General features: G+C 45.2%; 32 non-coding genes across 32 annotated transcripts; all 32 read left to right on the top strand.

Moving 5' to 3' along the window:
• The first annotated feature begins 360 nt into the window (after positions 1-360).
• TRNAM-CAU (transfer RNA methionine (anticodon CAU)) lies at positions 361-433 on the top strand. Its single transcript has one exon. It is a non-coding gene; the product is annotated as a tRNA-Met (tRNA).
• Positions 434-698: 265 nt separating this feature from the next.
• On the top strand, positions 699-771 carry TRNAM-CAU (transfer RNA methionine (anticodon CAU)). Its single transcript has one exon. It is a non-coding gene; the product is annotated as a tRNA-Met (tRNA).
• A 267-nt stretch (positions 772-1,038) lies between these two features.
• TRNAM-CAU (transfer RNA methionine (anticodon CAU)) lies at positions 1,039-1,111 on the top strand. Its single transcript has one exon. It is a non-coding gene; the product is annotated as a tRNA-Met (tRNA).
• Positions 1,112-3,332: 2,221 nt separating this feature from the next.
• Positions 3,333-3,405, top strand: TRNAM-CAU (transfer RNA methionine (anticodon CAU)). The gene has a single exon. It is a non-coding gene; the product is annotated as a tRNA-Met (tRNA).
• A 264-nt stretch (positions 3,406-3,669) lies between these two features.
• TRNAM-CAU (transfer RNA methionine (anticodon CAU)) lies at positions 3,670-3,742 on the top strand. The gene has a single exon. It is a non-coding gene; the product is annotated as a tRNA-Met (tRNA).
• A 266-nt stretch (positions 3,743-4,008) lies between these two features.
• TRNAM-CAU (transfer RNA methionine (anticodon CAU)) lies at positions 4,009-4,081 on the top strand. The gene has a single exon. It is a non-coding gene; the product is annotated as a tRNA-Met (tRNA).
• Positions 4,082-6,304: 2,223 nt separating this feature from the next.
• Positions 6,305-6,377, top strand: TRNAM-CAU (transfer RNA methionine (anticodon CAU)). The gene has a single exon. It is a non-coding gene; the product is annotated as a tRNA-Met (tRNA).
• A 264-nt stretch (positions 6,378-6,641) lies between these two features.
• On the top strand, positions 6,642-6,714 carry TRNAM-CAU (transfer RNA methionine (anticodon CAU)). The gene has a single exon. It is a non-coding gene; the product is annotated as a tRNA-Met (tRNA).
• Positions 6,715-6,978: 264 nt separating this feature from the next.
• On the top strand, positions 6,979-7,051 carry TRNAM-CAU (transfer RNA methionine (anticodon CAU)). The gene has a single exon. It is a non-coding gene; the product is annotated as a tRNA-Met (tRNA).
• Positions 7,052-7,318: 267 nt separating this feature from the next.
• Positions 7,319-7,391, top strand: TRNAM-CAU (transfer RNA methionine (anticodon CAU)). The gene has a single exon. It is a non-coding gene; the product is annotated as a tRNA-Met (tRNA).
• A 264-nt stretch (positions 7,392-7,655) lies between these two features.
• On the top strand, positions 7,656-7,728 carry TRNAM-CAU (transfer RNA methionine (anticodon CAU)). Its single transcript has one exon. It is a non-coding gene; the product is annotated as a tRNA-Met (tRNA).
• A 265-nt stretch (positions 7,729-7,993) lies between these two features.
• On the top strand, positions 7,994-8,066 carry TRNAM-CAU (transfer RNA methionine (anticodon CAU)). The gene has a single exon. It is a non-coding gene; the product is annotated as a tRNA-Met (tRNA).
• A 2,221-nt stretch (positions 8,067-10,287) lies between these two features.
• TRNAM-CAU (transfer RNA methionine (anticodon CAU)) lies at positions 10,288-10,360 on the top strand. The gene has a single exon. It is a non-coding gene; the product is annotated as a tRNA-Met (tRNA).
• Positions 10,361-10,625: 265 nt separating this feature from the next.
• On the top strand, positions 10,626-10,698 carry TRNAM-CAU (transfer RNA methionine (anticodon CAU)). The gene has a single exon. It is a non-coding gene; the product is annotated as a tRNA-Met (tRNA).
• Positions 10,699-10,963: 265 nt separating this feature from the next.
• Positions 10,964-11,036, top strand: TRNAM-CAU (transfer RNA methionine (anticodon CAU)). The gene has a single exon. It is a non-coding gene; the product is annotated as a tRNA-Met (tRNA).
• Positions 11,037-13,258: 2,222 nt separating this feature from the next.
• TRNAM-CAU (transfer RNA methionine (anticodon CAU)) lies at positions 13,259-13,331 on the top strand. The gene has a single exon. It is a non-coding gene; the product is annotated as a tRNA-Met (tRNA).
• A 265-nt stretch (positions 13,332-13,596) lies between these two features.
• Positions 13,597-13,669, top strand: TRNAM-CAU (transfer RNA methionine (anticodon CAU)). The gene has a single exon. It is a non-coding gene; the product is annotated as a tRNA-Met (tRNA).
• A 2,218-nt stretch (positions 13,670-15,887) lies between these two features.
• Positions 15,888-15,960, top strand: TRNAM-CAU (transfer RNA methionine (anticodon CAU)). The gene has a single exon. It is a non-coding gene; the product is annotated as a tRNA-Met (tRNA).
• A 264-nt stretch (positions 15,961-16,224) lies between these two features.
• On the top strand, positions 16,225-16,297 carry TRNAM-CAU (transfer RNA methionine (anticodon CAU)). Its single transcript has one exon. It is a non-coding gene; the product is annotated as a tRNA-Met (tRNA).
• A 265-nt stretch (positions 16,298-16,562) lies between these two features.
• TRNAM-CAU (transfer RNA methionine (anticodon CAU)) lies at positions 16,563-16,635 on the top strand. Its single transcript has one exon. It is a non-coding gene; the product is annotated as a tRNA-Met (tRNA).
• A 265-nt stretch (positions 16,636-16,900) lies between these two features.
• Positions 16,901-16,973, top strand: TRNAM-CAU (transfer RNA methionine (anticodon CAU)). The gene has a single exon. It is a non-coding gene; the product is annotated as a tRNA-Met (tRNA).
• Positions 16,974-19,194: 2,221 nt separating this feature from the next.
• Positions 19,195-19,267, top strand: TRNAM-CAU (transfer RNA methionine (anticodon CAU)). The gene has a single exon. It is a non-coding gene; the product is annotated as a tRNA-Met (tRNA).
• Positions 19,268-19,531: 264 nt separating this feature from the next.
• TRNAM-CAU (transfer RNA methionine (anticodon CAU)) lies at positions 19,532-19,604 on the top strand. The gene has a single exon. It is a non-coding gene; the product is annotated as a tRNA-Met (tRNA).
• Positions 19,605-19,868: 264 nt separating this feature from the next.
• TRNAM-CAU (transfer RNA methionine (anticodon CAU)) lies at positions 19,869-19,941 on the top strand. The gene has a single exon. It is a non-coding gene; the product is annotated as a tRNA-Met (tRNA).
• A 264-nt stretch (positions 19,942-20,205) lies between these two features.
• Positions 20,206-20,278, top strand: TRNAM-CAU (transfer RNA methionine (anticodon CAU)). Its single transcript has one exon. It is a non-coding gene; the product is annotated as a tRNA-Met (tRNA).
• A 266-nt stretch (positions 20,279-20,544) lies between these two features.
• TRNAM-CAU (transfer RNA methionine (anticodon CAU)) lies at positions 20,545-20,617 on the top strand. The gene has a single exon. It is a non-coding gene; the product is annotated as a tRNA-Met (tRNA).
• Positions 20,618-20,884: 267 nt separating this feature from the next.
• On the top strand, positions 20,885-20,957 carry TRNAM-CAU (transfer RNA methionine (anticodon CAU)). Its single transcript has one exon. It is a non-coding gene; the product is annotated as a tRNA-Met (tRNA).
• Positions 20,958-23,178: 2,221 nt separating this feature from the next.
• TRNAM-CAU (transfer RNA methionine (anticodon CAU)) lies at positions 23,179-23,251 on the top strand. Its single transcript has one exon. It is a non-coding gene; the product is annotated as a tRNA-Met (tRNA).
• Positions 23,252-23,516: 265 nt separating this feature from the next.
• TRNAM-CAU (transfer RNA methionine (anticodon CAU)) lies at positions 23,517-23,589 on the top strand. Its single transcript has one exon. It is a non-coding gene; the product is annotated as a tRNA-Met (tRNA).
• Positions 23,590-25,812: 2,223 nt separating this feature from the next.
• Positions 25,813-25,885, top strand: TRNAM-CAU (transfer RNA methionine (anticodon CAU)). Its single transcript has one exon. It is a non-coding gene; the product is annotated as a tRNA-Met (tRNA).
• Positions 25,886-26,150: 265 nt separating this feature from the next.
• On the top strand, positions 26,151-26,223 carry TRNAM-CAU (transfer RNA methionine (anticodon CAU)). The gene has a single exon. It is a non-coding gene; the product is annotated as a tRNA-Met (tRNA).
• A 267-nt stretch (positions 26,224-26,490) lies between these two features.
• TRNAM-CAU (transfer RNA methionine (anticodon CAU)) lies at positions 26,491-26,563 on the top strand. The gene has a single exon. It is a non-coding gene; the product is annotated as a tRNA-Met (tRNA).
• The last annotated feature ends 983 nt before the right edge of the window (positions 26,564-27,546 follow it).

The raw sequence follows: 27,546 nt of genomic DNA, 5'->3' as shown, positions 1-27,546 counted from the left end.
ATATATAGGAAAGGAGCAAAACTCTCTGCAAATGGGAAAAAAGCTACCTGCTTACAAAAGGGACATTGGGAGAGGAGAATTAAAAACTGGTAAGAAAAAAGGGCTGAAAAGAGTTAGGTATATATCCAGCGAGGGAGGGGTTGGAAGTTTGTGGCATCTTACCTGTTTTGGAGCATATCAAAATAACTAGCTCAAAATTCAAGCATCGAAGGATGGGACTCTTGATTGATGAATGGAAGACATCTGAAGTACAAAACACTATACATTCAAGTGAAGCTTTTCAGATGGATCGTGCTCTCTCTGGAGTTTTGAGTGTGGAGTTGTGTCACATAATCTTCATCAACAAATCATAAAATCGCAGCCTTCTTAGCGCAGTAGGCAGCGCGTCAGTCTCATAATCTGTAGGTCCTGAGTTCGAGCCTCAGAGAGGGCACAAGTGTTTTTTGTTTCAACAAATACAATTGGACATATTTTTTCTAAACATGAAGTGGAGCATGATGTTCAGTAGACCGGAACCCGGTCCTTGTGAATCACAGGATTGGATTCTTTACTGACGCAGAAAAGAAATATGATCGCAAAATACCATAGAACCAATTGGGGCTAGCTGCATTTTATTTTAATATTTCTATCTGGACTGTGTGAGTAGCGTTGTCTCAGATCTGGTCCTCCACCAAGTTCTCCAAAAATACTCCAGCAGAGCCTTCTTAGCGCAGTAGGCAGCGCGTCAGTCTCATAATCTGAAGGTCCTGAGTTCGAGCCTCAGAGAGGGCACAAGTGTTTTTTGTGTTTCAGCAAATTCAATTGGACATATCCTTTCTAAACATGAAGAGGAGCATGATGTTCAGTAGACCGCAACGCGGTCCTTGTGAATCACAGGATTGGATTCTTTACTGACGCAGAAAAGAAATATGATTGCCAAATACCAAAGAACCAATTGGGGCTAGCTGCGTTTTATTTGAATATTTCTATCTGGACTTTGTGAGTAGCGTGGTCTCAAATCATGCTCTCCACCAGGTTATCCAAAGAGCCTCCAACGGAGCCTTCTTAGCGCAGTAGGCAGCGCGGCAGTCTCATAATCTGAAGGTCCTGAGTTCGAGCCTCAGAGAGGGCACAAGTGTTTTTTGTTTCAGCAAATTCAATTGGACATATCCTTTCTAAACATGAAGAGGAGCATGATGTTCAGTAGACCGCAACGCGGTCCTTGTGAATCACAGGATTGGATTCTTTACTGACGCAGAAAAGAAATATGATCGCAAAATACCATAGAACCAATGGGGCTAGCTGCATTTTATTTGAATATTTCTATCTGCACTTTGTGAGTAGCGTGGTCTTGGATCTGTTTCTCCACCAGGTTCTCCAAACATACTCCAGCCGAACCTGCTTAGTGCAGTAGGCAGCGCGTCAGTCTCATAATTTGAAGGTCCTGAGTTCTTTCCTCAGAGAAGGCAGGCCTCTTCTGTTTCAGGTAATAACTTTTCAAAAACGTTGACAGAATGAGTACAATGTTTGGTATTTTGCAAATGTAAGCAGTCCCTGTGCAAACTTTCTGGCCCTGTGTTCCCACGCCTTCTCCTTGTGCCTTCCAGAGCCCATCAGGTGCACTATGAACTAATGGCAAAACATGGTTGTGCATATAAGGTTGATGCCGCACGAACCCTGCTATGGTTTTTCATATTAATAAGCCTCCGTGCAGTGTCCATCGCCGCCCTAGTGGCGTTATGGCTCTGTAGTTGGTCCGGATAAGCCCAGGGTACCCAGGCCGTAATCTGTAGAGGAAAGAAAAAGGTAAGTGGGGCCAACCAGTGGGGAAAAGAGGGGTCAGTTCAAACAAACAGGTTCTTTCGAATAGAGGTGGGGCAGTTTAAAATGATAAGGTTGCTGGTTGGGATAGCATGGGCGCATACTGATAGAGCCAACGTAGGTCTTTGAGCAAAGATTCAGGAAATAAGGATGGTACATTTTATGGTGTTAGATGCAGTGGGGCAGGTTTACATGAGGGCAGTTTCAGAGAATGAGCAAGTATTTCAAAATGTATTTTCTGGCTGTGTGAGGGACTTGAGAGGTCTTCAAGCAGACCCTTGGAGTATGTTTAAAGTCTCTCACAAAATAAACTCTAGAAAAGACAGGTGGGGCACCCAAGCCTAGCGGCCAAATAGTGAGGCGACTGCATGAAAGGCAAATGCGAAAAGAGGCAAAGAGGGGTAGCACAAGGGGATGCACCCAATTTCGACACTTCTGTTTCTGGTGATTGTCTTGCCCCTGTGCCCATGAAAGGCTCTGGGGAACGCAGGCACAGTTGCGGCTCAGGCATGGACAGTCTGCAAGGCCCTCCTTCGGCATAATAAAAGTGCCCTTGTGAGCCTGGCTGTGTTTAAATCACACAGCAGGGAATGCAGCTTTCAACTTTCCCTCACTGGCCACGAAGGGCCACGAACGGCCAGGTTCTATAGACCAAAAAGCTAGGAGGAACCCTGGCCACTTTTAAATGAGGGTGGGTTTTGAACTACAGTTCCTTCAGGAGCAAAGCCTGGATTGGCCTTCCTGGATGTTCCTGTGGCCCGCTGGATGCTTTAATGGGCTGGATAAAGCGTTCTGGAGGATGGAATCCTCTTGGGTTCAGTCTGGGAACTTCTGGGAGTTCATCTGCATAACCCAGCCCCGTCCACCCTTCTTGACCTGGCCGGCAGTTACCTTGCTCTGTTACTAGAGGGCGCGTTTGCACTCTCTTCATGAACCGTGTGCCTCACAGGTGTGATAATGATGTATTTTGGGGTTTGTTTTTGTGGCATGCTACCTGTCACCAGCCGCAAGCAGATCAGCATGAGATCTGATGTCAAATAACAGCATAACAAACTGTGACATAATACAAACCTGACATAAGCGATGTAAGCAGCGAGTATAACGAAACCGGCTGAACGCACACAAGAAAACTAAATGATGGAAGTGGAAACACATAATTAATCATGCATATATATATAGGAAAGGAGCAAAACTCTCTGCAAATGGGAAAAAAAGCGACCTGCTTACAAAAGGGACTTTGGGGGAGGAGAATTAAAAACTGGTAAGAAAAAAGGGCTGAAAAGAGTTAGGTATATATCCAGCGAGGGAGGGGTTGGAAGTTTGTGGCATCTTACCTGTTTTGGAGCATATCAAAATAACTAGCTCAAAATTCAAGCATCGAAGGATGGGACTCTTGATTGATGAATGGAAGACATCTGAAGTACAAAACACTATACATTCAAGTGAAGCTTTTCAGATGGATCGTACTCTCTCTGGAGTTTTGAGTGTGGAGTTGTGTCACATAATCTTCATCAACAAATCATAAAATCGCAGCCTTCTTAGCGCAGTAGGCAGCGCATCAGTCTCATAATCTGTAGGTCCTGAGTTCGAGCCTCAGAGAGGGCACAAGTGTTTTTTGTTTCAACAAATACAATTGGACATATTTTTTCTAAACATGAAGTGGAGCATGATGTTCAGTAGACCGGAACCCGGTCCTTGTGAATCACAGGATTGGATTCTTTACTGACGCAGAAAAGAAATATGATCGCAAAATACCATAGAACCAATGGGGCTAGCTGCATTTTATTTTAATATTTCTATCTGGACTGTGTGAGTAGCGTTGTCTCAGATCTGGTCCTCCACCAAGTTCTCCAAAAATACTCCAGCAGAGCCTTCTTAGCGCAGTAGGCAGCGCGTCAGTCTCATAATCTGAAGGTCCTGAGTTCGAGCCTCAGAGAGGGCACAAGTGTTTTTTGTGTTTCAGCAAATTCAATTGGACATATCCTTTCTAAACATGAAGAGGAGCATGATGTTCAGTAGACCGCAACGCGGTCCTTGTGAATCACAGGATTGGATTCTTTACTGACGCAGAAAAGAAATATGATCGCAAAATACCATAGAACCAATGGGGCTAGCTGCATTTTATTTTAATATTTCTATCTGGACTGTGTGAGTAGCGTTGTCTCAGATCTGGTTCTCCACCAAGTTCTCCAAAAATACTCCAGCAGAGCCTTCTTAGCGCAGTAGGCAGCGCGTCAGTCTCATAATCTGAAGGTCCTGAGTTCGAGCCTCAGAGAGGGCACAAGTGTTTTTTGTTTCAGCAAATTCAATTGGACATATCCTTTCTAAACATGAAGAGGAGCATGATGTTCAGTAGACCGCAACGCGGTCCTTGTGAATCACAGGATTGGATTCTTTACTGACGCAGAAAAGAAATATGATCGCAAAATACCATAGAACCAATGGGGCTAGCTGCATTTTATTTGAATATTTCTATCTGCACTTTGTGAGTAGCGTGGTCTTGGATCTGTTTCTCCACCAGGTTCTCCAAACATACTCCAGCCGAACCTGCTTAGTGCAGTAGGCAGCGCGTCAGTCTCATAATTTAAAGGTCCTGAGTTCTTTCCTCAGAGAAGGCAGGCCTCTTCTGTTTCAGGTAATAACTTTTCAAAAACGTTGACAGAATGAGTACAATGTTTGGTATTTTGCAAATGTAAGCAGTCCCTGTGCAAACTTTCTGGCCCTGTGTTCCCACGCCTTCTCCTTGTGCCTTCCAGAGCCCATCAGGTGCACTATGAACTAATGGCAAAACATGGTTGTGCATATAAGGTTGATGCCGCACGAACCCTGCTATGGTTTTTCATATTAATAAGCCTCCGTGCAGTGTCCATCGCCGCCCTAGTGGCGTTATGGCTCTGTAGTTGGTCCGGATAAGCCCAGGGTACCCAGGCCGTAATCTGTAAAGGAAAGAAAAAGGTAAGTGGGGCCAACCAGTGGGGAAAAGAGGGGTCAGTTCAAACAAACAGGTTCTTTCGAATAGAGGTGGGGCAGTTTAAAATGATAAGGTTGCTGGTTGGGATAGCATGGGCGCATACTGATAGAGCCAACGTAGGTCTTTGAGCAAAGATTCAGGAAATAAGGATGGTACATTTTATGGTGTTAGATGCAGTGGGGCAGGTTTACATGAGGGCAGTTTCAGAGAATGAGCAAGTATTTCAAAATGTATTTTCTGGCTGTGTGAGGGACTTGAGAGGTCTTCAAGCAGACCCTTGGAGTATGTTTAAAGTCTCTCACAAAATAAACTCTAGAAAAGACAGGTGGGGCACCCAAGCCTAGCGGCCAAATAGTGAGGCGACTGCATGAAAGGCAAATGCGAAAAGAGGCAAAGAGGGGTAGCACAAGGGGATGCACCCAATTTCGACACTTCTGTTTCTGGTGATTGTCTTGCCCCTGTGCCCATGAAAGGCTCTGGGGAACGCAGGCACAGTTGCGGCTCAGGCATGGACAGTCTGCAAGGCCCTCCTTCGGCATAATAAAAGTGCCCTTGTGAGCCTGGCTGTGTTTAAATCACACAGCAGGGAATGCAGCTTTCAACTTTCCCTCACTGGCCACGAAGGGCCACGAACGGCCAGGTTCTATAGACCAAAAAGCTAGGAGGAACCCTGGCCGCTTTTAAATGAGGGTGGGTTTTGAGCTACAGTTCCTTCAGGAGCAAAGCCTGGATTGGCCTTCCTGGATGTTCCTGTGGCCCGCTGGATGCTTTAATGGGCTGGATAAAGCGTTCTGGAGGATGGAATCCTCTTGGGTTCAGTCTGGGAACTTCTGGGAGTTCATCTGCATAACCCAGCCCCGTCCACCCTTCTTGACCTGGCCGGCAGTTACCTTGCTCTGTTACTAGAGGGCGCGTTTGCACTCTCTTCATGAACCGTGTGCCTCACAGGTGTGATAATGATGTATTTTGGGGTTTGTTTTTGTGGCATGCTACCTGTCACCAGCCGCAAGCAGATCAGCATGAGATCTGATGTCAAATAACAGCATAACAAACTGTGACATAATACAAACCTGACATAAGCGATGTAAGCAGCGAGTATAACGAAACCGGCTGAACGCACGCAAGCAAACTAAATGATGGAAGTGGAAACACATAATTAATCATGCATATATATATATAGGAAAGGAGCAAAACTCTCTGCAAATGGGAAAAAAAGCTACCTGCTTACAAAAGGGACATTGGGAGAGGAGAATTAAAAACTGGTAAGAAAAAAGGGCTGAAAAGAGTTAGGTATATATCCAGCGAGGGAGGGGTTGGAAGTTTGTGGCATCTTACCTGTTTTGGAGCATATCAAAATAACTAGCTCAAAATTCAAGCATCGAAGGATGGGACTCTTGATTGATGAATGGAAGACATCTGAAGTACAAAACACTATACATTCAAGTGAAGCTTTTCAGATGGATCGTACTCTCTCTGGAGTTTTGAGTGTGGAGTTGTGTCACATAATCTTCATCAACAAATCATAAAATCGCAGCCTTCTTAGCGCAGTAGGCAGCGCGTCAGTCTCATAATCTGTAGGTCCTGAGTTCGAGCCTCAGAGAGGGCACAAGTGTTTTTTGTTTCAACAAATACAATTGGACATATCCTTTCTAAACATGAAGAGTAGCATGATGTTCAGTAGACCGCAACGCGGTCCTTGTGAATCATAGGATTGGCCTCTTTACTGACGCAGAAAAGAAATATGATCGCAAAATACCATAGAACCAATGGGGCTAGCTGCATTTTATTTTAATATTTCTATCTGGACTGTGTGAGTAGCGTTGTCTCAGATCTGGTTCTCCACCAAGTTCTCCAAAAATACTCCAGCAGAGCCTTCTTAGCGCAGTAGGCAGCGCGTCAGTCTCATAATCTGAAGGTCCTGAGTTCGAGCCTCAGAGAGGGCACAAGTGTTTTTTGTTTCAGCAAATTCAATTGGACATATCCTTTCTAAACATGAAGAGTAGCATGATGTTCAGTAGACCGCAACGCGGTCCTTGTGAATCAGAGGATTAGATTCTTTACTGACGCAGAAAAGAAATATGATCGCAAAATACCATAGAACCAATGGGGCTAGCTGCATTTTATTTTAATATTTCTATCTGGACTGTGTGAGTAGCGTTGTCTCAGATCTGGTCCTCCACCAAGTTCTCCAAAAATACTCCAGCAGAGCCTTCTTAGCGCAGTAGGCAGCGCGTCAGTCTCATAATCTGAAGGTCCTGAGTTCGAGCCTCAGAGAGGGCACAAGTGTTTTTTGTGTTTCAGCAAATTCAATTGGACATATCCTTTCTAAACATGAAGAGGAGCATGATGTTCAGTAGACCGCAACGCGGTCCTTGTGAATCACAGGATTGGATTCTTTACTGACGCAGAAAAGAAATATGATTGCCAAATACCAAAGAACCAATTGGGGCTAGCTGCGTTTTATTTGAATATTTCTATCTGGACTTTGTGAGTAGCGTGGTCTCAAATCATGCTCTCCACCAGGTTATCCAAAGAGCCTCCAACGGAGCCTTCTTAGCGCAGTAGGCAGCGCGTCAGTCTCATAATCTGAAGGTCCTGAGTTCGAGCCTCAGAGAGGGCACAAGTGTTTTTTGTTTCAGCAAATTCAATTGGACATATCCTTTCTAAACATGAAGAGGAGCATGATGTTCAGTAGACCGCAACGCGGTCCTTGTGAATCACAGGATTGGATTCTTTACTGACGCAGAAAAGAAATATGATCGCAAAATACCATAGAACCAATGGGGCTAGCTGCGTTTTATTTGAATATTTCTATCTGGACTGTGTGAGTAGCGTTGTCTCAGATCTGGTCCTCCACCAAGTTCTCCAAAAATACTCCAGCAGAGCCTTCTTAGCGCAGTAGGCAGCGCGTCAGTCTCATAATCTGAAGGTCCTGAGTTCGAGCCTCAGAGAGGGCACAAGTGTTTTTTGTTTCAACAAATACAATTGGACATATTTTTTCTAAACATGAAGAGGAGCATGATGTTCAGTAGACCGCAACGCGGTCCTTGTGAATCACAGGATTGGATTCTTTACTGACGCAGAAAAGAAATATGATTGCCAAATACCAAAGAACCAATTGGGGCTAGCTGCGTTTTATTTGAATATTTCTATCTGGACTTTGTGAGTAGCGTGGTCTCAAATCATGCTCTCCACCAGGTTATCCAAAGAGCCTCCAACGGAGCCTTCTTAGCGCAGTAGGCAGCGCGTCAGTCTCATAATCTGAAGGTCCTGAGTTCGAGCCTCAGAGAAGGCACAAGTGTTTTTTGTTTCAGCAAATTCAATTGGACATATCCTTTCTAAACATGAAGAGGAGCATGATGTTCAGTAGACCGCAACGCGGTCCTTGTGAATCACAGGATTGGATTCTTTACTGACGCAGAAAAGAAATATGATCGCAAAATACCATAGAACCAATGGGGCTAGCTGCATTTTATTTGAATATTTCTATCTGCACTTTGTGAGTAGCGTGGTCTTGGATCTGTTTCTCCACCAGGTTCTCCAAACATACTCCAGCCGAACCTGCTTAGTGCAGTAGGCAGCGCGTCAGTCTCATAATTTGAAGGTCCTGAGTTCTTTCCTCAGAGAAGGCAGGCCTCTTCTGTTTCAGGTAATAACTTTTCAAAAACGTTGCCAGAATGAGTACAATGTTTGGTATTTTGCAAATGTAAGCAGTCCCTGTGCAAACTTTCTGGCCCTGTGTTCCCACGCCTTCTCCTTGTGCCTTCCAGAGCCCATCAGGTGCACTATGAACTAATGGCAAAACATGGTTGTGCATATAAGGTTGATGCTGCACGAACCCTGCTATGGTTTTTCATATTAATAAGCCTCCGTGCAGTGTCCATCGCCGCCCTAGTGGCGTTATGGCTCTGTAGTTGGTCCGGATAAGCCCAGGGTACCCAGGCCGTAATCTGTAGAGGAAAGAAAAAGGTAAGTGGGGCCAACCAGTGGGGAAAAGAGGGGTCAGTTCAAACAAACAGGTTCTTTCGAATAGAGGTGGGGCAGTTTAAAATGATAAGGTTGCTGGTTGGGATAGCATGGGCGCATACTCATAGAGCCAACGTAGGTCTTTGAGCAAAGATTCAGGAAATAAGGATGGTACATTTTATGGTGTTAGATGCAGTGGGGCAGGTTTACATGAGGGCAGTTTCAGAGAATGAGCAAGTATTTCAAAATGTATTTTCTGGCTGTGTGAGGGACTTGAGAGGTCTTCAAGCAGACCCTTGGAGTATGTTTAAAGTCTCTCACAAAATAAACTCTAGAAAAGACAGGTGGGGCACCCAAGCCTAGCGGCCAAATAGTGAGGCGACTGCATGAAAGGCAAATGCGAAAAGAGGCAAAGAGGGGTAGCACAAGGGGATGCACCCAATTTCGACACTTCTGTTTCTGGTAATTGTCTTGCCCCTGTGCCCATGAAAGGCTCTGGGGAACGCAGGCACAGTTGCGGCTCAGGCATGGACAGTCTGCAAGGCCCTCCTTCGGCATAATAAAAGTGCCCTTGTGAGCCTGGCTGTGTTTAAATCACACAGCAGGGAATGCAGCTTTCAACTTTCCCTCACTGGCCACGAAGGGCCACGAACGGCCAGGTTCTATAGACCAAAAAGCTAGGAGGAACCCTGGCCACTTTTAAATGAGGGTGGGTTTTGAGCTACAGTTCCTTCAGGAGCAAAGCCTGGATTGGCCTTCCTGGATGTTCCTGTGGCCCGCTGGATGCTTTAATGGGCTGGATAAAGCGTTCTGGAGGATGGAATCCTCTTGGGTTCAGTCTGGGAACTTCTGGGAGTTCATCTGCATAACCCAGCCCCGTCCACCCTTCTTGACCTGGCCGGCAGTTACCTTGATCTGTTACTAGAGGGCGCGTTTGCACTCTCTTCATGAACCGTGTGCCTCACAGGTGTGATAATGATGTATTTTGGGGTTTGTTTTTGTGGCATGCTACCTGTCACCAGCCGCAAGCAGATCAGCATGAGATCTGATGTCAAATAACAGCATAACAAACTGTGACATAATACAAACCTGACATAAGCGATGTAAGCAGCGAGTATAACGAAACCGGCTGAACGCACGCAAGCAAACTAAATGATGGAAGTGGAAACACATAATTAATCATGCATATATATATAGGAAAGGAGCAAAACTCTCTGCAAATGGGAAAAAAAGCTACCTGCTTACAAAAGGGACATTGGGAGAGGAGAATTAAAAACTGGTAAGAAAAAAGGGCTGAAAAGAGTTAGGTATATATCCAGCGAGGGAGGGGTTGGAAGTTTGTGGCATCTTACCTGTTTTGGAGCATATCAAAATAACTAGCTCAAAATTCAAGCATCGAAGGATGGGACTCTTGATTGATGAATGGAAGACATCTGAAGTACAAAACACTATACATTCAAGTGAAGCTTTTCAGATGGATCGTACTCTCTCTGGAGTTTTGAGTGTGGAGTTGTGTCACATAATCTTCATCAACAAATCATAAAATCGCAGCCTTCTTAGCGCAGTAGGCAGCGCGTCAGTCTCATAATCTGTAGGTCCTGAGTTCGAGCCTCAGAGAGGGCACAAGTGTTTTTTGTTTCAGCAAATTCAATTGGACATATCCTTTCTAAACATGAAGAGGAGCATGATGTTCAGTAGACCGGAACCCGGTCCTTGTGAATCATAGGATTGGCTTCTTTACTGACGCAGAAAAGAAATATGATTGCCAAATACCATAGAACCAATTGGGGCTAGCTGCGTTTTATTTGAATATTTCTATCTGGACTGTGTGAGTAGCGTTGTCTCAGATCTGGTCCTCCACCAAGTTCTCCAAAAATACTCCAGCAGAGCCTTCTTAGCACAGTAGGCAGCGCGTCAGTCTCATAATCTGAAGGTCCTGAGTTCGAGCCTCAGAGAGGGCACAAGTGTTTTTTGTTTCAACAAATACAATTGGACATATTTTTTCTAAACATGAAGATGAGCATGATGTTCAGTAGACCGCAACGCGGTCCTTGTGAATCACAGGATTGGATTCTTTACTGACGCAGAAAAGAAATATGATTGCCAAATACCAAAGAACCAATTGGGGCTAGCTGCGTTTTATTTGAATATTTCTATCTGGACTTTGTGAGTAGCGTGGTCTCAAATCATGCTCTCCACCAGGTTATCCAAAGAGCCTCCAACGGAGCCTTCTTAGCGCAGTAGGCAGCGCGTCAGTCTCATAATCTGAAGGTCCTGAGTTCGAGCCTCAGAGAGGGCACAAGTGTTTTTTGTTTCAGCAAATTCAATTGGACATATCCTTTCTAAAACATGAAGAGGAGCATGATGTTCAGTAGACCGCAACGCGGTCCTTGTGAATCACAGGATTGGATTCTTTACTGACGCAGAAAAGAAATATGATCGCAAAATACCATAGAACCAATGGGGCTAGCTGCATTTTATTTGAATATTTCTATCTGCACTTTGTGAGTAGCGTGGTCTTGGATCTGTTTCTCCACCAGGTTCTCCAAACATACTCCAGCCGAACCTGCTTAGTGCAGTAGGCAGCGCGTCAGTCTCATAATTTGAAGGTCCTGAGTTCTTTCCTCAGAGAAGGCAGGCCTCTTCTGTTTCAGGTAATAACTTTTCAAAAACGTTGACAGAATGAGTACAATGTTTGGTATTTTGCAAATGTAAGCAGTCCCTGTGCAAACTTTCTGGCCCTGTGTTCCCACGCCTTCTCCTTGTGCCTTCCAGAGCCCATCAGGTGCACTATGAACTAATGGCAAAACATGGTTGTGCATATAAGGTTGATGCCGCACGAACCCTGCTATGGTTTTTCATATTAATAAGCCTCCGTGCAGTGTCCATCGCCGCCCTAGTGGCGTTATGGCTCTGTAGTTGGTCCGGATAAGCCCAGGGTACCCAGGCCGTAATCTGTAGAGGAAAGAAAAAGGTAAGTGGGGCCAACCAGTGGGGAAAAGAGGGGTCAGTTCAAACAAACAGGTTCTTTCGAATAGAGGTGGGGCAGTTTAAAATGATAAGGTTGCTGGTTGGGATAGCATGGGCGCATACTGATAGAGCCAACGTAGGTCTTTGAGCAAAGATTCAGGAAATAAGGATGGTACATTTTATGGTGTTAGATGCAGTGGGGCAGGTTTACATGAGGGCAGTTTCAGAGAATGAGCAAGTATTTCAAAATGTATTTTCTGGCTGTGTGAGGGACTTGAGAGGTCTTCAAGCAGACCCTTGGAGTATGTTTAAAGTCTCTCACAAAATAAACTCTAGAAAAGACAGGTGGGGCACCCAAGCCTAGCGGCCAAATAGTGAGGCGACTGCATGAAAGGCAAATGCGAAAAGAGGCAAAGAGGGGTAGCACAAGGGGATGCACCCAATTTCGACACTTCTGTTTCTGGTGATTGTCTTGCCCCTGTGCCCATGAAAGGCTCTGGGGAACGCAGGCACAGTTGCGGCTCAGGCATGGACAGTCTGCAAGGCCCTCCTTCGGCATAATAAAAGTGCCCTTGTGAGCCTGGCTGTGTTTAAATCACACAGCAGGGAATGCAGCTTTCAACTTTCCCTCACTGGCCACGAAGGGCCACGAACAGCCAGGTTCTATAGACCAAAAAGCTAGGAGGAACCCTGGCCACTTTTAAATGAGGGTGGGTTTTGAGCTACAGTTCCTTCAGGAGCAAAGCCTGGATTGGCCTTCCTGGATGTTCCTGTGGCCCGCTGGATGCTTTAATGGGCTGGATAAAGCGTTCTGGAGGATGGAATCCTCTTGGGTTCAGTCTGGGAACTTCTGGGAGTTCATCTGCATAACCCAGCCCCGTCCACCCTTCTTGACCTGGCCGGCAGTTACCTTGCTCTGTTACTAGAGGGCGCGTTTGCACTCTCTTCATGAACCGTGTGCCTCACAGGTGTGATAATGATGTATTTTGGGGTTTGTTTTTGTGGCATGCTACCTGTCACCAGCCGCAAGCAGATCAGCATGAGATCTGATGTCAAATAACAGCATAACAAACTGTGACATAATACAAACCTGACATAAGCGATGTAAGCAGCGAGTATAACGAAACCGGCTGAACGCACACAAGAAAACTAAATGATGGAAGTGGAAACACATAATTAATCATGCATATATATATAGGAAAGGAGCAAAACTCTCTGCAAATGGGAAAAAAAGCGACCTGCTTACAAAAGGGACTTTGGGGGAGGAGAATTAAAAACTGGTAAGAAAAAAGGGCTGAAAAGAGTTAGGTATATATCCAGCGAGGGAGGGGTTGGAAGTTTGTGGCATCTTACCTGTTTTGGAGCATATCAAAATAACTAGCTCAAAATTCAAGCATCGAAGGATGGGACTCTTGATTGATGAATGGAAGACATCTGAAGTACAAAACACTATACATTCAAGTGAAGCTTTTCAGATGGATCGTACTCTCTCTGGAGTTTTGAGTGTGGAGTTGTGTCACATAATCTTCATCAACAAATCATAAAATCGCAGCCTTCTTAGCGCAGTAGGCAGCGCGTCAGTCTCATAATCTGTAGGTCCTGAGTTCGAGCCTCAGAGAGGGCACAAGTGTTTTTTGTTTCAACAAATACAATTGGACATATTTTTTCTAAACATGAAGTGGAGCATGATGTTCAGTAGACCGGAACCCGGTCCTTGTGAATCACAGGATTGGATTCTTTACTGACGCAGAAAAGAAATATGATTGCCAAATACCAAAGAACCAATTGGGGCTAGCTGCGTTTTATTTGAATATTTCTATCTGGACTTTGTGAGTAGCGTGGTCTCAAATCATGCTCTCCACCAGGTTATCCAAAGAGCCTCCAACGGAGCCTTCTTAGCGCAGTAGGCAGCGCGTCAGTCTCATAATCTGAAGGTCCTGAGTTCGAGCCTCAGAGAGGGCACAAGTGTTTTTGTTTCAGCAAATTCAATTGGACATATCCTTTCTAAACATGAAGAGGAGCATGATGTTCAGTAGACCGCAACGCGGTCCTTGTGAATCACAGGATTGGATTCTTTACTGACGCAGAAAAGAAATATGATCGCAAAATACCATAGAACCAATGGGGCTAGCTGCATTTTATTTGAATATTTCTATCTGCACTTTGTGAGTAGCGTGGTCTTGGATCTGTTTCTCCACCAGGTTCTCCAAACATACTCCAGCCGAACCTGCTTAGTGCAGTAGGCAGCGCGTCAGTCTCATAATTTGAAGGTCCTGAGTTCTTTCCTCAGAGAAGGCAGGCCTCTTATGTTTCAGGTAATAACTTTTCAAAAACGTTGACAGAATGAGTACAATGTTTGGTATTTTGCAAATGTAAGCAGTCCCTGTGCAAACTTTCTGGCCCTGTGTTCCCACGCCTTCTCCTTGTGCCTTCCAGAGCCCATCAGGTGCACTATGAACTAATGGCAAAACATGGTTGTGCATATAAGGTTGATGCCGCACGAACCCTGCTATGGTTTTTCATATTAATAAGCCTCCGTGCAGTGTCCATCGCCGCCCTAGTGGCGTTATGGCTCTGTAGTTGGTCCGGATAAGCCCAGGGTACCCAGGCCGTAATCTGTAAAGGAAAGAAAAAGGTAAGTGGGGCCAACCAGTGGGGAAAAGAGGGGTCAGTTCAAACAAACAGGTTCTTTCGAATAGAGGTGGGGCAGTTTAAAATGATAAGGTTGCTGGTTGGGATAGCATGGGCGCATACTCATAGAGCCAACGTAGGTCTTTGAGCAAAGATTCAGGAAATAAGGATGGTACATTTTATGGTGTTAGATGCAGTGGGGCAGGTTTACATGAGGGCAGTTTCAGAGAATGAGCAAGTATTTCAAAATGTATTTTCTGGCTGTGTGAGGGACTTGAGAGGTCTTCAAGCAGACCCTTGGAGTATGTTTAAAGTCTCTCACAAAATAAACTCTAGAAAAGACAGGTGGGGCACCCAAGCCTAGCGGCCAAATAGTGAGGCGACTGCATGAAAGGCAAATGCGAAAAGAGGCAAAGAGGGGTAGCACAAGGGGATGCACCCAATTTCGACACTTCTGTTTCTGGTGATTGTCTTGCCCCTGTGCCCATGAAAGGCTCTGGGGAACGCAGGCACAGTTGCGGCTCAGGCATGGACAGTCTGCAAGGCCCTCCTTCGGCATAATAAAAGTGCCCTTGTGAGCCTGGCTGTGTTTAAATCACACAGCAGGGAATGCAGCTTTCAACTTTCCCTCACTGGCCACGAAGGGCCACGAACGGCCAGGTTCTATAGACCAAAAAGCTAGGAGGAACCCTGGCCACTTTTAAATGAGAGTGGGTTTTGAGCTACAGTTCCTTCAGGAGCAAAGCCTGGATTGGCCTTCCTGGATGTTCCTGTGGCCCGCTGGATGCTTTAATGGGCTGGATAAAGTGTTCTGGAGGATGGAATCCTCTTGGGTTCAGTCTGGGAACTTCTGGGAGTTCATCTGCATAACCCAGCCCCGTCCACCCTTCTTGACCGGCCGGCAGTTACCTTGCTCTGTTACTAGAGGGCGCGTTTGCACTCTCTTCATGAACCGTGTGCCTCACAGGTGTGATAATGATGTATTTTGGGGTTTGTTTTTGTGGCATGCTACCTGTCACCAGCCGCAAGCAGATCAGCATGAGATCTGATGTCAAATAACAGCATAACAAACTGTGACATAATACAAACCTGACATAAGCGATGTAAGCAGCGAGTATAACGAAACCGGCTGAACGCACGCAAGCAAACTAAATGATGGAAGTGGAAACACATAATTAATCATGCATATATATATAGGAAAGGAGCAAAACTCTCTGCAAATGGGAAAAAAGCTACCTGCTTACAAAAGGGACATTGGGAGAGGAGAATTAAAAACTGGTAAGAAAAAAGGGCTGAAAAGAGTTAGGTATATATCCAGCGAGGGAGGGGTTGGAAGTTTGTGGCATCTTACCTGTTTTGGAGCATATCAAAATAACTAGCTCAAAATTCAAGCATCGAAGGATGGGACTCTTGATTGATGAATGGAAGACATCTGAAGTACAAAACACTATACATTCAAGTGAAGCTTTTCAGATGGATCGTACTCTCTCTGGAGTTTTGAGTGTGGAGTTGTGTCACATAATCTTCATCAACAAATCATAAAATCGCAGCCTTCTTAGCGCAGTAGGCAGCGCGTCAGTCTCATAATCTGTAGGTCCTGAGTTCGAGCCTCAGAGAGGGCACAAGTGTTTTTTGTTTCAACAAATACAATTGGACATATTTTTTCTAAACATGAAGTGGAGCATGATGTTCAGTAGACCGGAACCCGGTCCTTGTGAATCATAGGATTGGCCTCTTTACTGACGCAGAAAAGAAATATGATCGCAAAATACCATAGAACCAATGGGCCTAGCTGCATTTTATTTTAATATTTCTATCTGGACTGTGTGAGTAGCGTTGTCTCAGATCTGGTTCTCCACCAAGTTCTCCAAAAATACTCCAGCAGAGCCTTCTTAGCGCAGTAGGCAGCGCGTCAGTCTCATAATCTGAAGGTCCTGAGTTCGAGCCTCAGAGAGGGCACAAGTGTTTTTTGTTTCAACAAATACAATTGGACATATTTTTTCTAAACATGAAGTGGAGCATGATGTTCAGTAGACCGGAACCCGGTCCTTGTGAATCATAGGATTGGCTTCTTTACTGACGCAGAAAAGAAATATGATTGCCAAATACCATAGAACCAATTGGGGCTAGCTGCGTTTTATTTGAATATTTCTATCTGGACTGTGTGAGTAGCGTTGTCTCAGATCTGGTTCTCCACCAAGTTCTCCAAAAATACTCCAGCAGAGCCTTTTTAGCGCAGTAGGCAGCGCGTCAGTCTCATAATCTGAAGGTCCTGAGTTCGAGCCTCAGAGAGGGCACAAGTGTTTTTTGTTTCAGCAAATTCAATTGGACATATCCTTTCTAAACATGAAGAGGAGCATGATGTTCAGTAGACCGCAACGCGGTCCTTGTGAATCACAGGATTGGATTCTTTACTGACGCAGAAAAGAAATATGATTGCCAAAAACCATAGAACCAATTGGGGCTAGCTGCGTTTTATTTGAATATTTCTATCTGGACTTTGTGAGTAGCGTGGTCTCAAATCAAGCTCTCCACCAGGTTATCCAAAGAGCCTCCAACGGAGCCTTCTAAGCGCAGTAGGCAGCGCGTCAGTCTCATAATCTGAAGGTCCTGAGTTCGAGCCTCAGAGAGGGCACAAGTGTTTTTTGTTTCAGCAAATTCAATTGGACATATCCTTTCTAAACATGAAGAGGAGCATGATGTTCAGTAGACCGCAACGCGGTCCTTGTGAATCACAGGATTGGATTCTTTACTGACGCAGAAAAGAAATATGATCGCAAAATACCATAGAACCAATGGGGCTAGCTGCATTTTATTTGAATATTTCTATCTGCACTTTGTGAGTAGCGTGGTCTTGGATCTGTTTCTCCACCAGGTTCTCCAAACATACTCCAGCCGAACCTGCTTAGTGCAGTAGGCAGCGCGTCAGTCTCATAATTTGAAGGTCCTGAGTTCTTTCCTCAGAGAAGGCAGGCCTCTTCTGTTTCAGGTAATAACTTTTCAAAAACGTTGACAGAATGAGTACAATGTTTGGTATTTTGCAAATGTAAGCAGTCCCTGTGCAAACTTTCTGGCCCTGTGTTCCCACGCCTTCTCCTTGTGCCTTCCAGAGCCCATCAGGTGCACTATGAACTAATGGCAAAACATGGTTGTGCATATAAGGTTGATGCCGCACGAACCCTGCTATGGTTTTTCATATTAATAAGCCTCCGTGCAGTGTCCATCGCCGCCCTAGTGGCGTTATGGCTCTGTAGTTGGTCCGGATAAGCCCAGGGTACCCAGGCCGTAATCTGTAGAGGAAAGAAAAAGGTAAGTGGGGCCAACCAGTGGGGAAAAGAGGGGTCAGTTCAAACAAACAGGTTCTTTCGAATAGAGGTGGGGCAGTTTAAAATGATAAGGTTGCTGGTTGGGATAGCATGGGCGCATACTGATAGAGCCAACGTAGGTCTTTGAGCAAAGATTCAGGAAATAAGGATGGTACATTTTATGGTGTTAGATGCAGTGGGGCAGGTTTACATGAGGGCAGTTTCAGAGAATGAGCAAGTATTTCAAAATGTATTTTCTGGCTGTGTGAGGGACTTGAGAGGTCTTCAAGCAGACCCTTGGAGTATGTTTAAAGTCTCTCACAAAATAAACTCTAGAAAAGACAGGTGGGGCACCCAAGCCTAGCGGCCAAATAGTGAGGCGACTGCATGAAAGGCAAATGCGAAAAGAGGCAAAGAGGGGTAGCACAAGGGGATGCACCCAATTTCGACACTTCTGTTTCTGGTGATTGTCTTGCCCCTGTGCCCATGAAAGGCTCTGGGGAACGCAGGCACAGTTGCGGCTCAGGCATGGACAGTCTGCAAGGCCCTCCTTCGGCATAATAAAAGTGCCCTTGTGAGCCTGGCTGTGTTTAAATCACACAGCAGGGAATGCAGCTTTCAACTTTCCCTCACTGGCCACGAAGGGCCACGAACGGCCAGGTTCTATAGACCAAAAAGCTAGGAGGAACCCTGGCCACTTTTAAATGAGGGTGGGTTTTGAGCTACAGTTCCTTCAGGAGCAAAGCCTGGATTGGCCTTCCTGGATGTTCCTGTGGCCCGCTGGATGCTTTAATGGGCTGGATAAAGCGTTCTGGAGGATGGAATCCTCTTGGGTTCAGTCTGGGAACTTCTGGGAGTTCATCTGCATAACCCAGCCCCGTCCACCCTTCTTGACCTGGCCGGCAGTTACCTTGCTCTGTTACTAGAGGGCGCGTTTGCACTCTCTTCATGAACCGTGTGCCTCACAGGTGTGATAATGATGTATTTTGGGGTTTGTTTTTGTGGCATGCTACCTGTCACCAGCCGCAAGCAGATCAGCATGAGATCTGATGTCAAATAACAGCATAACAAACTGTGACATAATACAAACCTGACATAAGCGATGTAAGCAGCGAGTATAACGAAACCGGCTGAACGCACGCAAGCAAACTAAATGATGGAAGTGGAAACACATAATTAATCATGCATATATATATAGGAAAGGAGCAAAACTCTCTGCAAATGGGAAAAAAAGCTACCTGCTTACAAAAGGGACATTGGGAGAGGAGAATTAAAAACTGGTAAGAAAAAAGGGCTGAAAAGAGTTAGGTATATATCCAGCGAGGGAGGGGTTGGAAGTTTGTGGCATCTTACCTGTTTTGGAGCATATCAAAATAACTAGCTCAAAATTCAAGCATCGAAGGATGGGACTCTCGATTGATGAATGGAAGACATCTGAAGTACAAAACACTATACATTCAAGTGAAGCTTTTCAGATGGATCGTACTCTCTCTGGAGTTTTGAGTGTGGAGTTGTGTCACATAATCTTCATCAACAGATCATAAAATCGCAGCCTTCTTAGCGCAGTAGGCAGCGCGTCAGTCTCATAATCTGTAGGTCCTGAGTTCGAGCCTCAGAGAGGGCACAAGTGTTTTTTGTTTCAACAAATACAATTGGACATATCCTTTCTAAACATGAAGAGTAGCATGATGTTCAGTAGACCGCAACGCGGTCCTTGTGAATCATAGGATTGGCCTCTTTACTGACGCAGAAAAGAAATATGATCGCAAAATACCATAGAACCAATGGGGCTAGCTGCATTTTATTTTAATATTTCTATCTGGACTGTGTGAGTAGCGTTGTCTCAGATCTGGTTCTCCACCAAGTTCTCCAAAAATACTCCAGCAGAGCCTTCTTAGCGCAGTAGGCAGCGCGTCAGTCTCATAATCTGAAGGTCCTGAGTTCGAGCCTCAGAGAGGGCACAAGTGTTTTTTGTTTCAGCAAATTCAATTGGACATATCCTTTCTAAACATGAAGAGTAGCATGATGTTCAGTAGACCGCAACACGGTCCTTGTGAATCAGAGGATTGGATTCTTTACTGACGCAGAAAAGAAATATGATCGCAAAATACCATAGAACCAATGGGGCTAGCTGCATTTTATTTTAATATTTCTATCTGGACTGTGTGAGTAGCGTTGTCTCAGATCTGGTCCTCCACCAAGTTCTCCAAAAATACGCCAGCAGAGCCTTCTTAGCGCAGTAGGCAGCGCGTCAGTCTCATAATCTGAAGGTCCTGAGTTCGAGCCTCAAAGAGGGCACAAGTGTTTTTTGTTTCAGCAAATTCAATTGGACATATCCTTTCTAAACATGAAGAGTAGCATGATGTTCAGTAGACCGCAACGCGGTCCTTGTGAATCAGAGGATTGGATTCTTTACTGACGCAGAAAAGAAATATGATCGCAAAATACCATAGAACCAATGGGGCTAGCTGCATTTTATTTTAATATTTCTATCTGGACTGTGTGAGTAGCGTTGTCTCAGATCTGGTCCTCCACCAAGTTCTCCAAAAATACTCCAGCAGAGCCTTCTTAGCGCAGTAGGCAGCGCGTCAGTCTCATAATCTGAAGGTCCTGAGTTCGAGCCTCAGAGAGGGCACAAGTGTTTTTTGTGTTTCAGCAAATTCAATTGGACATATCCTTTCTAAACATGAAGAGGAGCATGATGTTCAGTAGACCGCAACGCGGTCCTTGTGAATCAGAGGATTGGATTCTTTACTGACGCAGAAAAGAAATATGATCGCAAAATACCATAGAACCAATGGGGCTAGCTGCATTTTATTTTAATATTTCTATCTGGACTGTGTGAGTAGCGTTGTCTCAGATCTGGTCCTCCACCAAGTTCTCCAAAAATACTCCAGCAGAGCCTTCTTAGCGCAGTAGGCAGCGCGTCAGTCTCATAATCTGAAGGTCCTGAGTTTGAGCCTCAGAGAGGGCACAAGTGTTTTTTGTGTTTCAGCAAATTCAATTGGACATATCCTTTCTAAACATGAAGAGGAGCATGATGTTCAGTAGACCGCAACGCGGTCCTTGTGAATCACAGGATTGGATTCTTTACTGACGCAGAAAAGAAATATGATTGCCAAATACCAAAGAACCAATTGGGGCTAGCTGCGTTTTATTTGAATATTTCTATCTGGACTTTGTGAGTAGCGTGGTCTCAAATCATGCTCTCCACCAGGTTATCCAAAGAGCCTCCAACGGAGCCTTCTTAGCGCAGTAGGCAGCGCGTCAGTCTCATAATCTGAAGGTCCTGAGTTCAAGCCTCAGAGAGGGCACAAGTGTTTTTTGTTTCAGCAAATTCAATTGGACATATCCTTTCTAAACATGAAGAGGAGCATGATGTTCAGTAGACCGCAACGCGGTCCTTGTGAATCACAGGATTGGATTCTTTACTGACGCAGAAAAGAAATATGATCGCAAAATACCATAGAACCAATGGGGCTAGCTGCATTTTATTTGAATATTTCTATCTGCACTTTGTGAGTAGCGTGGTCTTGGATCTGTTTCTCCACCAGGTTCTCCAAACATACTCCAGCCGAACCTGCTTAGTGCAGTAGGCAGCGCGTCAGTCTCATAATTTGAAGGTCCTGAGTTCTTTCCTCAGAGAAGGCAGGCCTCTTCTGTTTCAGGTAATAACTTTTCAAAAACGTTGACAGAATGAGTACAATGTTTGGTATTTTGCAAATGTAAGCAGTCCCTGTGCAAACTTTCTGGCCCTGTGTTCCCACGCCTTCTCCTTGTGCCTTCCAGAGCCCATCAGGTGCACTATGAACTAATGGCAAAACATGGTTGTGCATATAAGGTTGATGCCGCACGAACCCTGCTATGGTTTTTCATATTAATAAGCCTCCGTGCAGTGTCCATCGCCGCCCTAGTGGCGTTATGGCTCTGTAGTTGGTCCGGATAAGCCCAGGGTACCCAGGCCGTAATCTGTAGAGGAAAGAAAAAGGTAAGTGGGGCCAACCAGTGGGGAAAAGAGGGGTCAGTTCAAACAAACAGGTTCTTTCGAATAGAGGTGGGGCAGTTTAAAATGATAAGGTTGCTGGTTGGGATAGCATGGGCGCATACTGATAGAGCCAACGTAGGTCTTTGAGCAAAGATTCAGGAAATAAGGATGGTACATTTTATGGTGTTAGATGCAGTGGGGCAGGTTTACATGAGGGCAGTTTCAGAGAATGAGCAAGTATTTCAAAATGTATTTTCTGGCTGTGTGAGGGACTTGAGAGGTCTTCAAGCAGACCCTTGGAGTATGTTTAAAGTCTCTCACAAAATAAACTCTAGAAAAGACAGGTGGGGCACCCAAGCCTAGCGGCCAAATAGTGAGGCGACTGCATGAAAGGCAAATGCGAAAAGAGGCAAAGAGGGGTAGCACAAGGGGATGCACCCAATTTCGACACTTCTGTTTCTGGTAATTGTCTTGCCCCTGTGCCCATGAAAGGCTCTGGGGAACGCAGGCACAGTTGCGGCTCAGGCATGGACAGTCTGCAAGGCCCTCCTTCGGCATAATAAAAGTGCCCTTGTGAGCCTGGCTGTGTTTAAATCACACAGCAGGGAATGCAGCTTTCAACTTTCCCTCACTGGCCACGAAGGGCCACGAACGGCCAGGTTCTATAGACCAAAAAGCTAGGAGGAACCCTGGCCACTTTTAAATGAGGGTGGGTTTTGAGCTACAGTTCCTTCAGGAGCAAAGCCTGGATTGGCCTTCCTGGATGTTCCTGTGGCCCGCTGGATGCTTTAATGGGCTGGATAAAGTGTTCTGGAGGATGGAATCCTCTTGGGTTCAGTCTGGGAACTTCTGGGAGTTCATCTGCATAACCCAGCCCCGTCCACCCTTCTTGACCTGGCCGGCAGTTACCTTGATCTGTTACTAGAGGGCGCGTTTGCACTCTCTTCATGAACCGTGTGCCTCACAGGTGTGATAATGATGTATTTTGGGGTTTGTTTTTGTGGCATGCTACCTGTCACCAGCCGCAAGCAGATCAGCATGAGATCTGATGTCAAATAACAGCATAACAAACTGTGACATAATACAAACCTGACATAAGCGATGTAAGCAGCGAGTATAACGAAACCGGCTGAACGCACGCAAGCAAACTAAATGATGGAAGTGGAAACACATAATTAATCATGCATATATATATAGGAAAGGAGCAAAACTCTCTGCAAATGGGAAAAAAAGCTACCTGCTTACAAAAGGGACATTGGGAGAGGAGAATTAAAAACTGGTAAGAAAAAAGGGCTGAAAAGAGTTAGGTATATATCCAGCGAGGGAGGGGTTGGAAGTTTGTGGCATCTTACCTGTTTTGGAGCATATCAAAATAACTAGCTCAAAATTCAAGCATCGAAGGATGGGACTCTTGATTGATGAATGGAAGACATCTGAAGTACAAAACACTATACATTCAAGTGAAGCTTTTCAGATGGATCGTACTCTCTCTGGAGTTTTGAGTGTGGAGTTGTGTCACATAATCTTCATCAACAAATCATAAAATCGCAGCCTTCTTAGCGCAGTAGGCAGCGCGTCAGTCTCATAATCTGTAGGTCCTGAGTTCGAGCCTCAGAGAGGGCACAAGTGTTTTTTGTTTCAACAAATACAATTGGACATATTTTTTCTAAACATGAAGTGGAGCATGATGTTCAGTAGACCGGAACCCGGTCCTTGTGAATCACAGGATTGGATTCTTTACTGACGCAGAAAAGAAATATGATCGCAAAATACCATAGAACCAATTGGGGCTAGCTGCATTTTATTTTAATATTTCTATCTGGACTGTGTGAGTAGCGTTGTCTCAGATCTGGTCCTCCACCAAGTTCTCCAAAAATACTCCAGCAGAGCCTTCTTAGCGCAGTAGGCAGCGCGTCAGTCTCATAATCTGAAGGTCCTGAGTTCGAGCCTCAGAGAGGGCACAAGTGTTTTTTGTGTTTCAGCAAATTCAATTGGACATATCCTTTCTAAACATGAAGAGGAGCATGATGTTCAGTAGACCGCAACGCGGTCCTTGTGAATCACAGGATTGGATTCTTTACTGACGCAGAAAAGAAATATGATCGCAAAATACCATAGAACCAATGGGGCTAGCTGCATTTTATTTGAATATTTCTATCTGCACTTTGTGAGTAGCGTGGTCTTGGATCTGTTTCTCCACCAGGTTCTCCAAACATACTCCAGCCGAACCTGCTTAGTGCAGTAGGCAGCGCGTCAGTCTCATAATTTGAAGGTCCTGAGTTCTTTCCTCAGAGAAGGCAGGCCTCTTCTGTTTCAGGTAATAACTTTTCAAAAACGTTGACTGAATGAGTACAATGTTTGGTATTTTGCAAATGTAAGCAGTCCCTGTGCAAACTTTCTGGCCCTGTGTTCCCACGCCTTCTCCTTGTGCCTTCCAGAGCCCATCAGGTGCACTATGAACTAATGGCAAAACATGGTTGTGCATATAAGGTTGATGCCGCACGAACCCTGCTATGGTTTTTCATATTAATAAGCCTCCGTGCAGTGTCCATCGCCGCCCTAGTGGCGTTATGGCTCTGTAGTTGGTCCGGATAAGCCCAGGGTACCCAGGCCGTAATCTGTAGAGGAAAGAAAAAGGTAAGTGGGGCCAACCAGTGGGGAAAAGAGGGGTCAGTTCAAACAAACAGGTTCTTTCGAATAGAGGTGGGGCAGTTTAAAATGATAAGGTTGCTGGTTGGGATAGCATGGGCGCATACTGATAGAGCCAACGTAGGTCTTTGAGCAAAGATTCAGGAAATAAGGATGGTACATTTTATGGTGTTAGATGCAGTGGGGCAGGTTTACATGAGGGCAGTTTCAGAGAATGAGCAAGTATTTCAAAATGTATTTTCTGGCTGTGTGAGGGACTTGAGAGGTCTTCAAGCAGACCCTTGGAGTATGTTTAAAGTCTCTCACAAAATAAACTCTAGAAAAGACAGGTGGGGCACCCAAGCCTAGCGGCCAAATAGTGAGGCGACTGCATGAAAGGCAAATGCGAAAAGAGGCAAAGAGGGGTAGCACAAGGGGATGCACCCAATTTCGACACTTCTGTTTCTGGTGATTGTCTTGCCCCTGTGCCCATGAAAGGCTCTGGGGAACGCAGGCACAGTTGCGGCTCAGGCATGGACAGTCTGCAAGGCCCTCCTTCGGCATAATAAAAGTGCCCTTGTGAGCCTGGCTGTGTTTAAATCACACAGCAGGGAATGCAGCTTTCAACTTTCCCTCACTGGCCACGAAGGGCCACGAACGGCCAGGTTCTATAGACCAAAAAGCTAGGAGGAACCCTGGCCACTTTTAAATGAGGGTGGGTTTTGAGCTACAGTTCCTTCAGGAGCAAAGCCTGGATTGGCCTTCCTGGATGTTCCTGTGGCCCGCTGGATGCTTTAATGGGCTGGATAAAGCGTTCTGGAGGATGGAATCCTCTTGGGTTCAGTCTGGGAACTTCTGGGAGTTCATCTGCATAACCCAGCCCCGTCCACCCTTCTTGACCTGGCCGGCAGTTACCTTGCTCTGTTACTAGAGGGCGCGTTTGCACTCTCTTCATGAACCGTGTGCCTCACAGGTGTGATAATGATGTATTTTGGGGTTTGTTTTTGTGGCATGCTACCTGTCACCAGCCGCAAGCAGATCAGCATGAGATCTGATGTCAAATAACAGCATAACAAACTGTGACATAATACAAACCTGACATAAGCGATGTAAGCAGCGAGTATAACGAAACCGGCTGAACGCACGCAAGCAAACTAAATGATGGAAGTGGAAACACATAATTAATCATGCATATATATATAGGAAAGGAGCAAAACTCTCTGCAAATGGGAAAAAAAGCTACCTGCTTACAAAAGGGACATTGGGAGAGGAGAATTAAAAACTGGTAAGAAAAAAGGGCTGAAAAGAGTTAGGTATATATCCAGCGAGGGAGGGGTTGGAAGTTTGTGGCATCTTACCTGTTTTGGAGCATATCAAAATAACTAGCTCAAAATTCAAGCATCGAAGGATGGGACTCTTGATTGATGAATGGAAGACATCTGAAGTACAAAACACTATACATTCAAGTGAAGCTTTTCAGATGGATCGTACTCTCTCTGGAGTTTTGAGTGTGGAGTTGTGTCACATAATCTTCATCAACAAATCATAAAATCGCAGCCTTCTTAGCGCAGTAGGCAGCGCGTCAGTCTCATAATCTGTAGGTCCTGAGTTCGAGCCTCAGAGAGGGCACAAGTGTTTTTTGTTTCAACAAATACAATTGGACATATTTTTTCTAAACATGAAGTGGAGCATGATGTTCAGTAGACCGGAACCCGGTCCTTGTGAATCATAGGATTGGCCTCTTTACTGACGCAGAAAAGAAATATGATTGCCAAATACCAAAGAACCAATTGGGGCTAGCTGCGTTTTATTTGAATATTTCTATCTGGACTGTGTGAGTAGCGTTGTCTCAGATCTGGTTCTCCACCAAGTTCTCCAAAAATACTCCAGCAGAGCCTTCTTAGCGCAGTAGGCAGCGCGTCAGTCTCATAATCTGAAGGTCCTGAGTTCGAGCCTCAGAGAGGGCACAAGTGTTTTTTGTGTTTCAGCAAATTCAATTGGACATATCCTTTCTAAACATGAAGAGGAGCATGATGTTCAGTAGACCGGAACCCGGTCCTTGTGAATCACAGGATTGGATTCTTTACTGACGCAGAAAAGAAATATGATTGCCAAATACCAAAGAACCAATTGGGGCTAGCTGCGTTTTATTTGAATATTTCTATCTGGACTTTGTGAGTAGCGTGGTCTCAAATCATGCTCTCCACCAGGTTATCCAAAGAGCCTCCAACGGAGCCTTCTAAGCGCAGTAGGCAGCGCGTCAGTCTCATAATCTGAAGGTCCTGAGTTCGAGCCTCAGAGAGGGCACAAGTGTTTTTTGTTTCAGCAAATTCAATTGGACATATCCTTTCTAAACATGAAGAGGAGAATGATGTTCAGTAGACCGCAACGCGGTCCTTGTGAATCACAGGATTGGATTCTTTACTGACGCAGAAAAGAAATATGATCGCAAAATACCATAGAACCAATGGGGCTAGCTGCATTTTATTTGAATATTTCTATCTGCACTTTGTGAGTAGCGTGGTCTTGGATCTGTTTCTCCACCAGGTTCTCCAAACATACTCCAGCCGAACCTGCTTAGTGCAGTAGGCAGCGCGTCAGTCTCATAATTTGAAGGTACTGAGTTCTTTCCTCAGAGAAGGCAGGCCTCTTCTGTTTCAGGTAATAACTTTTCAAAAACGTTGACTGAATGAGTACAATGTTTGGTATTTTGCAAATGTAAGCAGTCCCTGTGCAAACTTTCTGGCCCTGTGTTCCCACGCCTTCTCCTTGTGCCTTCCAGAGCCCATCAGGTGCACTATGAACTAATGGCAAAACATGGTTGTGCATATAAGGTTGATGCCGCACGAACCCTGCTATGGTTTTTCATATCAATAAGCCTCCGTGCAGTGTCCATCGCCGCCCTAGTGGCGTTATGGCTCTGTAGTTGGTCCGGATAAGCCCAGGGTACCCAGGCCGTAATCTGTAGAGGAAAGAAAAAGGTAAGTGGGGCCAACCAGTGGGGAAAAGAGGGGTCAGTTCAAACAAACAGGTTCTTTCGAATAGAGGTGGGGCAGTTTAAAATGATAAGGTTGCTGGTTGGGATAGCATGGGCGCATACTGATAGAGCCAACGTAGGTCTTTGAGCAAAGATTCAGGAAATAAGGATGGTACATTTTATGGTGTTAGATGCAGTGGGGCAGGTTTACATGAGGGCAGTTTCAGAGAATGAGCAAGTATTTCAAAATGTATTTTCTGGCTGTGTGAGGGACTTGAGAGGTCTTCAAGCAGACCCTTGGAGTATGTTTAAA

The sequence above is a fragment of the Ambystoma mexicanum genome, chromosome 4p, assembly GCF_040938575.1.
Source record: "Ambystoma mexicanum isolate Mex_15411 chromosome 4p, UKY_AmexF1_1, whole genome shotgun sequence".
Classification (NCBI taxonomy): Eukaryota; Metazoa; Chordata; class Amphibia; order Caudata; family Ambystomatidae; genus Ambystoma; species Ambystoma mexicanum.
Note: the sequence above shows the minus strand (reverse complement) of the source record. Positions and strands in the feature narration are given on the sequence as shown.